General features: G+C 43.6%; 1 protein-coding gene across 6 annotated transcripts in view; it reads right to left on the minus strand.

Moving 5' to 3' along the window:
* The window catches only part of TMEM229B (transmembrane protein 229B), a 32,808-nt gene extending 22,963 nt beyond the window's left edge, over nt 1-9,845 (minus strand). For 2 of the 6 annotated variants that reach the window (XM_017829789.1, XM_017829780.1), the window contains exon 1: nt 9,713-9,845. The gene's annotated coding sequence lies outside the window, so the exon portion shown is untranslated. Of the gene's footprint in view, nt 1-4,071; nt 4,189-7,507; nt 7,622-8,160; nt 9,255-9,300; nt 9,386-9,612; nt 9,641-9,712 lie in introns of those variants that run through there. The other 4 variants (XM_017829781.1, XM_017829784.1, XM_017829783.1 and 1 more) reach the window with 4 other exon arrangements.
* Between the last annotated feature and the right edge of the window lie 756 nt (nt 9,846-10,601).

Raw genomic sequence — 10,601 nt, forward strand, 5'->3', positions numbered from 1 at the left:
GAGCTCTTCACACTATCGTACTGAATCTCAGAGGTTTTGAGCACCAAAGTCCAAGAGGAATTCAAGAGAAATGTTTTCTTAAAAAAAAAAACACAACAAAACAAAAACCACACCTACACTGTTTTTACTTACATGACACTGTACTACAAAAACACTCCAATTAAAAATGCAGATTAAATAACTAATCCTCCCAAAAAAACCTTCTCACCAAGATTAACAAAGCAATGAATAGCATAAAACCACTAATTAAATCAATGTAACATGGGTATTATAGAGACACATTTAGCACCTTCTGTCTATCCACCAAGGCTTGTATCTACTTTGGAGTCTCTCTTATCATGAGAATTAGTTTCTACTTCAACAGCTAGGTATTTGTATATCAGACTGGGAAAGAACTTGTTTGTTATCTAGCTTTGGTATAAATTACTGTCATTTTGATGTTCCTAAAAATTATTTGCATGTTATCTATTTTCATTATACGCATTTTGTCACCATTGGATATAGGTTTCTACTGAGCTCTTTATCAGACACATGCAAACAAAATTTTTAAAAGCATTTGCCTAGAATCACAAGAACACTGAGAATGTCTTTTACATAGTCAGATATACGTGTATATAATTTGATATGTAAAAGACTGAAGAACAAACTCATACAAAATAAGCAATTGCAACACACTCCCAACTCCTTCAACAAGAAATATGAACATTACAAAAGGTTTCAGGCCAATCTAACATTAGGACAATGCAGTTCCACTCAATTCACCCCTTTTCCTGGCATGGGCACTCAGGCCATCCATGGGGCTTCACCTGGAACCAGATCAAGGAACTCATCAGCCATCTGAATGCTACACCCATGTTACCCTAATGCCTGTTAGTTCTCAGCTGTATCACCTCCCAGATTTGGCTCACAGCACACCAATTAGCAGCAAGAAGTTCTTCTTTCACAAAATACTTCATTTCTATGAACTCCAAGTATTGATAAACTATACTTTTAGCCACACATGTATCTGCACTTGAAAGAAAATACTCATTGAAGAAAACCTTTATTAGCAAAGACTATGTCATAATACACATGAGCAGAGCAGTAGAGCTGAAGAGAAAGGTTCAACCTTAAAGCTCACATGATTAATACAAAGATTAAGGTGTTCAGAAAAGAGGATTTGTTTTTCCTTTTGTATATAAATGAACTTTCTGTGTAAAAATACTAATGATTAAAAATGTGTAATGTTTATCATAGAGGGAAAAAACAAATAAACTCCCAACAATCACAGTGCGACCATTCAATTACCTATATAAAAATAGTTAAAACCTAAAACCTCAGGCTTCCCAAAACTTGCCCATGTTCTGACTGTTCCTCTAACATAGACACCAACATTCCTCGTGTCAGCAGGCTGGGGACTGCACATGAGCATAATTTAGCAGTAGTGCTCATCAAATGAGAATACAAAGAACAAACAAACAAAAAGGAAAGCAAATTCCTGACTGGAAATTGGTTAGTAGTGTGTCCCTTCAACTGTCTATTTTAGTATTTACACTTCTTCATTATTTCCACAGGGCTCTAAAAAGAAAGCTCGGATCCATGCACCTATCCAGCGATAAACTGTCCAACAAAGAAACCAAGTCACAACACTGCTCCATGACTTATCTGGGATTCTTCTGGGGAAAAAGTGCCAAATTTGGAAGTAGAAAGTGAGCATGTGTCTTCTCAGAAACTCATCCTGCTCTGGCAGGACTTGCACAGAGGGTGATGCAGATTTCCCTTTCAAATGAAGTCCCACCATGGCTTTTGATGAGGCCTTTTGAACCTATTCCTACACTGGACTGAACTACCTCAGAGGGACACCTGGGGCACGCACTGCTACACAGTCCCCCACGTCTTGAAATGAAAATGTCTTTTGTTCCTTCTGGAACAACAACAACAAAATAATTGAAAAACCAACTCTGGAAAGCAAAAACTTGCAGTTACTCAAGGAAAACAAGTGATTTCCAAGGTTATGTGCATCCTTTCCCAGATACATCCAGGTGGGTCCCCTGTCTCTACTCCAAACTTCTGTCAAAGCCCCGAGAAGCACATTAGACCTCCAGAGGTTCAGATTTCTTTTAAAAGCCATGCCACCACCCAGTAGTTGAAGAGGCTTGGGCAGATGCATGGCATCCCCATACAACTACAGTATCTGCAAATGCTTCTGTGGCTATTTACTGCCAAAAGCAAAAATGCATTTAAAATAACTGCGAAGAGTCTTTATTTTTTGTTGCTATCTTGCAACCTCTTTAAAAAAAAAATTAAACTCAGGTTTCAAACAAACACACAATCCAATTCCCTCATGCTCCTAGATCTGTCTGACATTATTAGTCTCGCTTTTTTTTTTCCCTCTGTGTACACTCATCCCTGCTTATGTTTCTTTCATTCTGCTCCTGCTAAGGCAATCAAAATGAACCAGCTGGGTTTACATTCATGTTTTCATGCATTACCACGGCTCTCAACATTTTTGGGCCAATGGGCCACTCTGAACACTTTAAGACTTCTCACAGCTTGCCATGTATTCCTGCCATCTACCTTTTAACATAAATCTCTTGTGCATTTTCTTATTTTTCACAGTCTCAAGAATGAGCTATAGGACGGGATGGTTATTTACTCATATTTATTCACGTACCTTTCATTATCTTTAAGAGCTCATGTAACTTGTTGTTGTTGTTGTTGATTTCAGGTTCTGTGAATACCTTTCTATAAAACTGGTGTCAAATCTGATCTTGCAATATGGCAGGTTAAGCAGGAGATGTGTTAAAAAGGAGCAACTCTTACAAAACTCCACCTACACTTTCTTTATGAAGAAGTGGAGAGCACATGTTACATCATGAAAGCACACTCATTGGCTTTTTGGTAATTGAAGGCAGGGTACTGTTGCCTGGCAACTTATCTGATTACCATTTTTTCAAGTATCACATGCACACTTAGATATGTTGCATAATAATGTCTCACTTTTATGCAGCCTAACCCAATGGGAAAAAAGGGGAGAAAAAAGCTACCAAAATTAATGCCTTGAGTCTATTTTCTGAAAAAAAAAAAAAAAAAAAGAAAGTACAAGATTGTACCTCAAAAACAAGTCAAAACATTAGTATTCCTGATTTTTATTCCTGCCTTTTTCTGGTTTGCTGAATGTGCTTATACAAGCATTTTATATCTACTTGTCTTCAAAATGACACTAATAATACCAGCCTCACAGAGACACAGTGAAAATTTATTAAGAATAGAGAGATTCTCAAATGAAAGATGCAGTGGAAGTGCTGGTGTTAGCACTTACAGCTTTTTAATACCCCAAATGTTGCTAAGCCCTGGTCCAAAGCATAGCAAATTTTCATCATTGTCATGACATTGTCCAGTCCTTGTTTCTCAAACAAGGATCTCAAACCAAGAAAACTACATTTTTCGCATCAGAATGGGACACTTTCCCACCTTNGGGAAAAGAAAAAAAGAAAACAAAAACCTACTCCCACCACCCCACACACACGGCAGCATATCCCAACTTGAAGTTGGAGTACTAAGCATTATTGCAGTTCTTGGAGTTTGTACCATAAAAATCAGAGGGAAATCAGAAAATGTGCATGCATGACCTTTTTAGAAATCAACATGCTCTAGTTATTGATCTGATCTTTGAAAACTAATTACACTCTAGCTAATCTATGAAAAAGTAAGCGTTTAATTGCCTTTCTGGTGAGCAGTAATGCTTTATAAAAAAAACACTAAAGTGAGGCATTGTTTCCAACAATATAACAGGAGGACTTAGATTCTAGAAGTAAACCTTTTGTAAATCCACAGGTTATATGGCATATAATATAACATAATGAACTGCCTTCTTTATATATGCACCTGAGTGTTCCATTGCATAGAATGAAAAGTGCTTAGCTGCTCAGAGTGCTCTTAAATACCATGCTAACCTCTGTCAGCTCAAGTGGCTGAGGCTGATGTTTTGGAAACTCAATATCTCATCTCCATGGTAAAGTATTAAGAGGCAAAGGAAAACCAAAAGCAACAATAGCCAAGCTCAACATTGCTGAAGAATCATTACATTACCTTCACAGCAGCTCCTCTCTTCATAGTAGACATTCGGGCATTTTTATAAACTGTGCCCTACATCCTGCAGCTCTTGTGCAAGTCCACTTCCAATTAAAAGATTAATTGTGAGATCTGCCTTGGAAAGAACTGCTGGATCAAAATAAACCAAATCACATGGTATGTATCATGCCACTAGGGGAAACTGTACACATCTTGAAAATACCAGAAATGACAAAAAGAAATAACTCTTTCTCTAGAACTTACTGGAAAGCATCCTTACCATAAACCTCTGCTGACAAAAAATACAAAGAAAATACGTGGGTCAAAGTGTCCCGTGTGTTAAGCAAGTGTCCCGGCTTTCCTATGTTGGTTAGCAGGAGAGGAAACAGCCAAATATACCACTATCATCAGGCACACTCTGCCATAAGCAGAGACAAACAATTTCACCGAGAGCTCTGAATAGGCACAGCCACAGCCAAGACTTAGCCCAGACTAGGCTGCTGGAGCCAAATGAGTTTGGCTCCACCAGCATATGCATGTATTCACAATGAAAAAAATCAAAACAGACTCCCCATCCCCAGAAGGCACTTGGCAGTACACACAGCACTATGCCACAGCTACCCACACTAAAGAGAGACTTCCCCCTTCAGAAGTACTTCATCATCCTCATGCTCCCAGCAGAATCAGAGAAAACAGGACAGAAAGGTACTCCAGAGAAATTTTTCATACAGGCTACCTTCAGTATATGGCACACCTGAGAGCAAAGATCCAGCAAGGAAGGAGTCAAACAGCAGCTTCACCAGGCTATGATATAAACACTTACCTAGTGACTACTAATGCTTGGATCTTATGCAATGAAAGCAAGACAGCAGCATTTGTGGTAGGGAAGATTCCCTCAGTCATTTAATCCAGCTTTGACAGAAGCATGTGAGGGCGGGGGAGTTTTGAAATAAGGTTGTGGTGAACTCTTGTGCACTGACACCAATAAAAATCCAGAACAAAACAAAAGGGTAACATAAAACACTTCCCTCTTTTATGCAATCATTAGACACTTCTGACATAGTAACTGATAGGTATGCTCATTCAGATATGCCTACAAACCAACCTCTAAAGCAGTCTAGCTGCCTCTAAGGATGTGTTAAAGAGCAGCATGTACCTGCAAAGTCTTTTACACTCATTTTAGCTGGACTGTGAGGCGCATAGACTCTGGCTCACACTAGACATTATTGGGTGTATCATTTACAACCAGGAATGTAGGGCTCTGACTAACCAGAAAGAGAGCGTTGTTCCAAATTGGCACAGATGTTGGTAATCTGTTCCTGCAGAGCCAAAGCCTTTGCCCACTCTGGCTTTCTTTCAAGACTCCTTGTAGTCGCCTGCACAACCACCCTACCTAGGAGCTCAGGAACCATCTGCATACTCCTGCCTCACGTATCATCACAGAAATGTGAGAAGCAGACCAGTTTATGTCTGACGTACAAGGCTAACCAGCCCTCTGCTCCCCCGCCCAGTCTACACCTCAGCCTGTAGAGCTAAGGGCAAGCAACATAGTCAGGTGATAAAGTCATCAGAGAATACTAAAACACATACAGGAAGCAGATCTGGGAAGCAAAAAGGGATCATTTACAAACCTGTACCAAGCAAGCCACAAGCAGGTAATACCTTCTGTGCTGGAAAACATTAGCTAACTAGATGATCAAACTTCTTTCAAAGGAAGCAAGGAAATATGCCATACTTCACCTTTCACCTTAAGCAAATTTTGTTTTGAATCAGAACAATACAAGTTGAACTTGTATTGTTCAACTTCACCTCTTTCACCCCAGGAACAACCCAGGAACACTGTTGGACACTGCTTCATTTGCAGCTAGAGAGGCACACACAGAACAGAAGGGACCACATACAAGTTTGCTCATCATTTCCCCATCTGCAGGACATGGCTCTGACATCTGAAAGCTTAGCAAGGTACTGCAACTGCTATGGAGGTAGGCAGTGCTTCTCACAAAAGGAAGGTGAGGAGTGGGAATAAAGGCTTTTCCTGCCTCCTGTTGGCAAACAATTTCTCTAAGTAATTGACCCATTTTCTACAGAATAAAAAGCTCTAAGGAATGAAGCACTGCTGCCCTTTAATTAGCCACATCATTACCTCTCCTCTTACCATGTAATAGCAGGCTGCTTGAGACTGAAAAAAGAAACAAAACAAAACAACAAAACTTAATTCTGTTTTCTTAAACATGGCATTTGTTGAAGACAAAGGTACAATTTGCAACAATAACATCTCCCATTATTTCTATGATTTCATCATCAGAACAAAAAGGTCTCCTCTATGCCACCACTCTTTAAGCCTCCCCAATATATTAAGCTTCTCCTTTTTAGAAGCTTTTTCAGGATGCTTTCCAATCATCTTCCATGAGGAAAAACTTCTATTCACTGTCAGTTTAAGAACAGAAAGGACTCCTTTGCCTAAAACCTAGTCAAACCTCCTGCATATCATTTTATTAAAATTTCATGCAGTTTCTTGCAACACAGCTCAGCAACTTGGATAAGGACAGAAGTCCTTTAGTCTAAGGAGATTAGATGTGCATACCATGAACAAAGAGCACAAAAAACCACATCACAGCTATGGTGGCAAGTCTAAAACTGGCAAAGGACTGTTCAAATGAGTGTCACACAGATGACCTTTAGTGACTGATCCCATGCTGCAAAGAGAAAACCTACAAAGCCTGGCCCCAGATTCTGCAATAGCTACAGTTCTGAGGATACAAACAAAACGTGAAGATAGCAAAAAGTTGGGGGTCTTCCCCCAACTCGGGAAGAGTGCACAGTCTCCTCTCCCTCTCCCCCACTTTCCCCCCAGACGTCCTTCTTCCTGGTATGCTTAGTCCCCGGTTTCAGTTCACTTCTAATGCTTTAGGGGAAGGCAAAAATTAAATTAATCTGGCTAATTACACCATGAGAAGAAACACCCTTCCTGGACACAATGCAGTGCCTGCCAGCAGCCCTGAAACACCTGATCTCCTGAGGACAGTCATTGTCTTAACCAAGTGGTCAGGCACTAGAAGCACATTTATGGCGCTGGAAAACAACTCCTCTCCCCAGCTCTTGATGTGTGGGAATAAACGGATTTACAAATTACAAGGCCAAAGGGATCCCTACATCTTCACTCCTTAGGACTTCTCCAAGATGCTGAATTAAAGCATAGACTGTAAAAAGATATCTTAATTTAAAGGCTCCACTGCTATTGAGTTCATTACCTTACCCAAAAACCTCTTCCTGTCACACTCAAAGTCAGAAGCCTGCATCTCCCTTCAAGGTTAAATTTGCCTTTCCCTGTTTGGCATCACATCTCATTATGACATTGTCAGTGAAACTGCAGAGTCCCCACTACCAAGTATTACTTCCATATGGATGCAGAGATCTAGGTTACCCTCAACCCACATGTCTACGCTATCCATACCTCTTGTTTTAGACCCCCTTGACAATTTCGTAAACTGCCACAGGATCTTGCCACAAGAATGCCAAGGCTTGAACTCTTCAAGGAAGCAGCTTGTTTTCTTCCTGCACCATCAGCCTGCAGCAGAGTGGGAACAGCAATACCGACCACGTCTATGGATGTGTTGCCAGAGCCTCAGCAAGAAGTTATACAGTCACAAGCAGTACTACCTCAATATCTGCTTGTCCCTCCATTTCCTTTCCACTAGACTATGCTATCCCCCCTCTTCAATACGCCTGTGATCAGAGGATCTCAGGATGTTTCACAGACATTGAATAAGCTGCTTGTTAACAGTTCAGCCGATCTTTGTTTAGGAAGCTGCTATAGCTACTAGTTAAACCAAATTATTTGGAGTTAACTCCTCTTTCAATTTGACATCTACCTGTGAAATGCCTGTACCTCAGTGTCCCCTTCTACAAACTGGGAGACACCCATGTTCTTCAGTGGGGCCTCAACACAGAACTAAAAAATTTTCAGATATATGCACAAAAAGCATTTATTTCTCAGGGAGAAAATACCTACTTTCAAATTAAGTGAACAATCTTAATTATCCACAGTAGCAAGCTGCTGTCAACTAACACAGAAAAACCAACATTCCTGCATGGAAGAGGTCATACCTTCTCACAGGGCCTAGGCACTGGGATTCAGGAAGGACCTTCAGGACTTGTCACAGGCATCAGAGTACCTTACAGACTTTCTACAGTTTTCCTCAGTGTTGGCTGGAAGTGGCTACAGGCATTAAGGATTCCATGTCAATAAGTCTTCCTTTTCTGTTTCCTAATAATTTATGGTAGTTTTTGTTTCCATGACTTCCTATTTACCACCAAATGGCAGCTAGCCCCATCTCTAGCTGATGCTGTACATATATTATTATTGCATTTGTGTTCCTGGAAACCCCAGAACGGAGCTCTTTGGGCAATCTATTCTTGCAAATCCCCAACGCACACAGCTCTGGCAGTCACGGAGCTGTTACCACCCTGCCTGCAAAAAAAATCAGCTCCTGCAGGGACTGCTTTTTTTGCAGAATTAAGAGGGAAACAGGACAAACCTGTCAAACAAACAATGCCAGAGAACAATATGAAGTACTTCACATAACAGAGTTTTACTGCGTCTGCTGTGTAATTAGGAGGCTTAACAAGTTTGTACATCCCCAGTAGTTTTGGGCCAGCAATGCAAAACGCTCTCTAGGAAGTCCCAGTGTGATGCTCCAGCTCAAGATGAGTGAGACAGAGCAGCCTCCCAGGATCCCTGCTCCTAAGCATCCTAGAGACAATTTTCAAAACCTCAGCGTAAATGGCAGACAGGAGAAACCAAATTTTCTATTTTGCCAAAATTCAGCTATTCTGAATATTTTTCCATACCAGAAACTGAATAACAGCGAACATCCTGAGATTAAATTTTTAAAAAAAGAAAAAACTCTCATTTTTTAGCTGATTGTATTATCTGTATCCCTGATCTCTGGTCTTTACACACAAGAGTCATTCACAAGGTTGCTGAACGGACCAGAGCCAGCCTCCACCTCCCAGTTTTGCTCTGCAAATGCTGGGCTGTCTCAGAACTATTTCCCCTTTCCTGGAATAAAGTTTTGCTGCAATCAATACAAAAAGATGTTTCAAGACATTCCTTTTGTGAAAAAAGGCACTTTCCAGTGAAAAGCACCTTCGATTTCAACAACCCTTCCACCCTGCTCCCCCAGAGCCCCGAGAACTTCGCAGCCGGGGCCGGGGGCTCCCAAGCAAAACCCCCGCGACACGCACCGCGCCCCCGCCCCGAAGGGCTGCGCGGGCGGCAGGGCCCGGCCTGCGGGAGCAGTGCCGCTCCCCGAGAGGGGGCGACACCGCGATGCCCGGTGGCCCCGCGGGGCCCGCCGGCGGCGGGGAGGCCGGTGCTTCTCCGCCCGCCTTTGTCTCCCTCCGGCCGGCGCCCGCCCGGCGGGGGCGGCACGGCCCTGCCGCCGCCAGAAACCGAAACCAACGGCGCCGGGCGCCATCCCCGCCCTCCGCCCCGGGCAGCGCATCGCCCGCGCCGCTCGGCTTGCGGGGAGGCCGCCGCGGGCCCCGCGCACCCACCGGCGGGGCGGCCGTGAGGTCAGCGGCGACCGCGGGCAGCTGCCGGTGCCGCCGCTCGGCCCCCCCGCCCGGCCGGCCGCGCCGCGGCTCGTGGCCTCACCGGTGTCCATGGGTGCCCCGCGGCCGGCGGGAGGTGAAGTGTGCCAGTGACACTCGCCCGTAGTATGGATGCGGTTTCAATCTGCACATGCTCGCTCCCGACAGCCAGCCTGCCCCGCCACCTTCCCTTAACTCTTTCCGCACTGCCTCGCACTGCCTTCCCCGCGCCGCCGCGCTGGCCCCGCGCCCGCCAGCCGGGGTGCAGCTGCTCCTCTCGGTCCGCAGGCCCGGGGCCCCTCCTGAGGCCAGTGGGGGGGAGAGAGCCCGAACACGGCAGGGACCCACGGGAGGGACCCGTCCCCCCGAGAGAACCGGACCCTGTCGGTGTGTGCTCAGGTGTGCGTCGGGAACACCCTGCCAAAAAGCTCCCCAAACGCATGAAGTGTTTGCTGTGGCTGGGGACACGATGTGGCACAGCGCTCCTTGACTGGTGAGCCTGCGGTACCGGTTCTTCATACGTACTCCTCTAAAGAAATCCGGAACAAAAAAGCAAATAACCGCCGCACTCCACCCCCACCCCTTTTAGCTGAGGGATGTAACCCCCACGCGCCTGTTGTTAGATCTGGACGCCGACAGGACATCCCTGCAGTGAAGGAAATCAAATATAGGCATCAAAAGAAGTATTTGTCTGCAGCTTCACTATTAAAATAGTGAAACATAATCTCAACAAAATGTGTTTTTCCACCCAGAAGGACCTCTTCAGATTCAGAAAATTGCCCGAGGAAGAGGATTGAGAAAATAAAGCATAAGCAGTAAAAATAAACTAAAATCCCTTCTCTGGCTACATTAACTCTTAGGCAGCACAGGAACACAAGAAAAAAATGGCTTTCTTTGGCATTAGTAATCAGGAGATTGCAGTCCTGAACCACGGTTTGCAAGAAAACCAATGA

The sequence above is a fragment of the Lepidothrix coronata genome, unplaced genomic scaffold (assembly GCF_001604755.1).
Source record: "Lepidothrix coronata isolate B3197 unplaced genomic scaffold, Lepidothrix_coronata-1.0 Scaffold168, whole genome shotgun sequence".
In the NCBI taxonomy this organism is placed as follows: domain Eukaryota; kingdom Metazoa; phylum Chordata; class Aves; order Passeriformes; family Pipridae; genus Lepidothrix; species Lepidothrix coronata.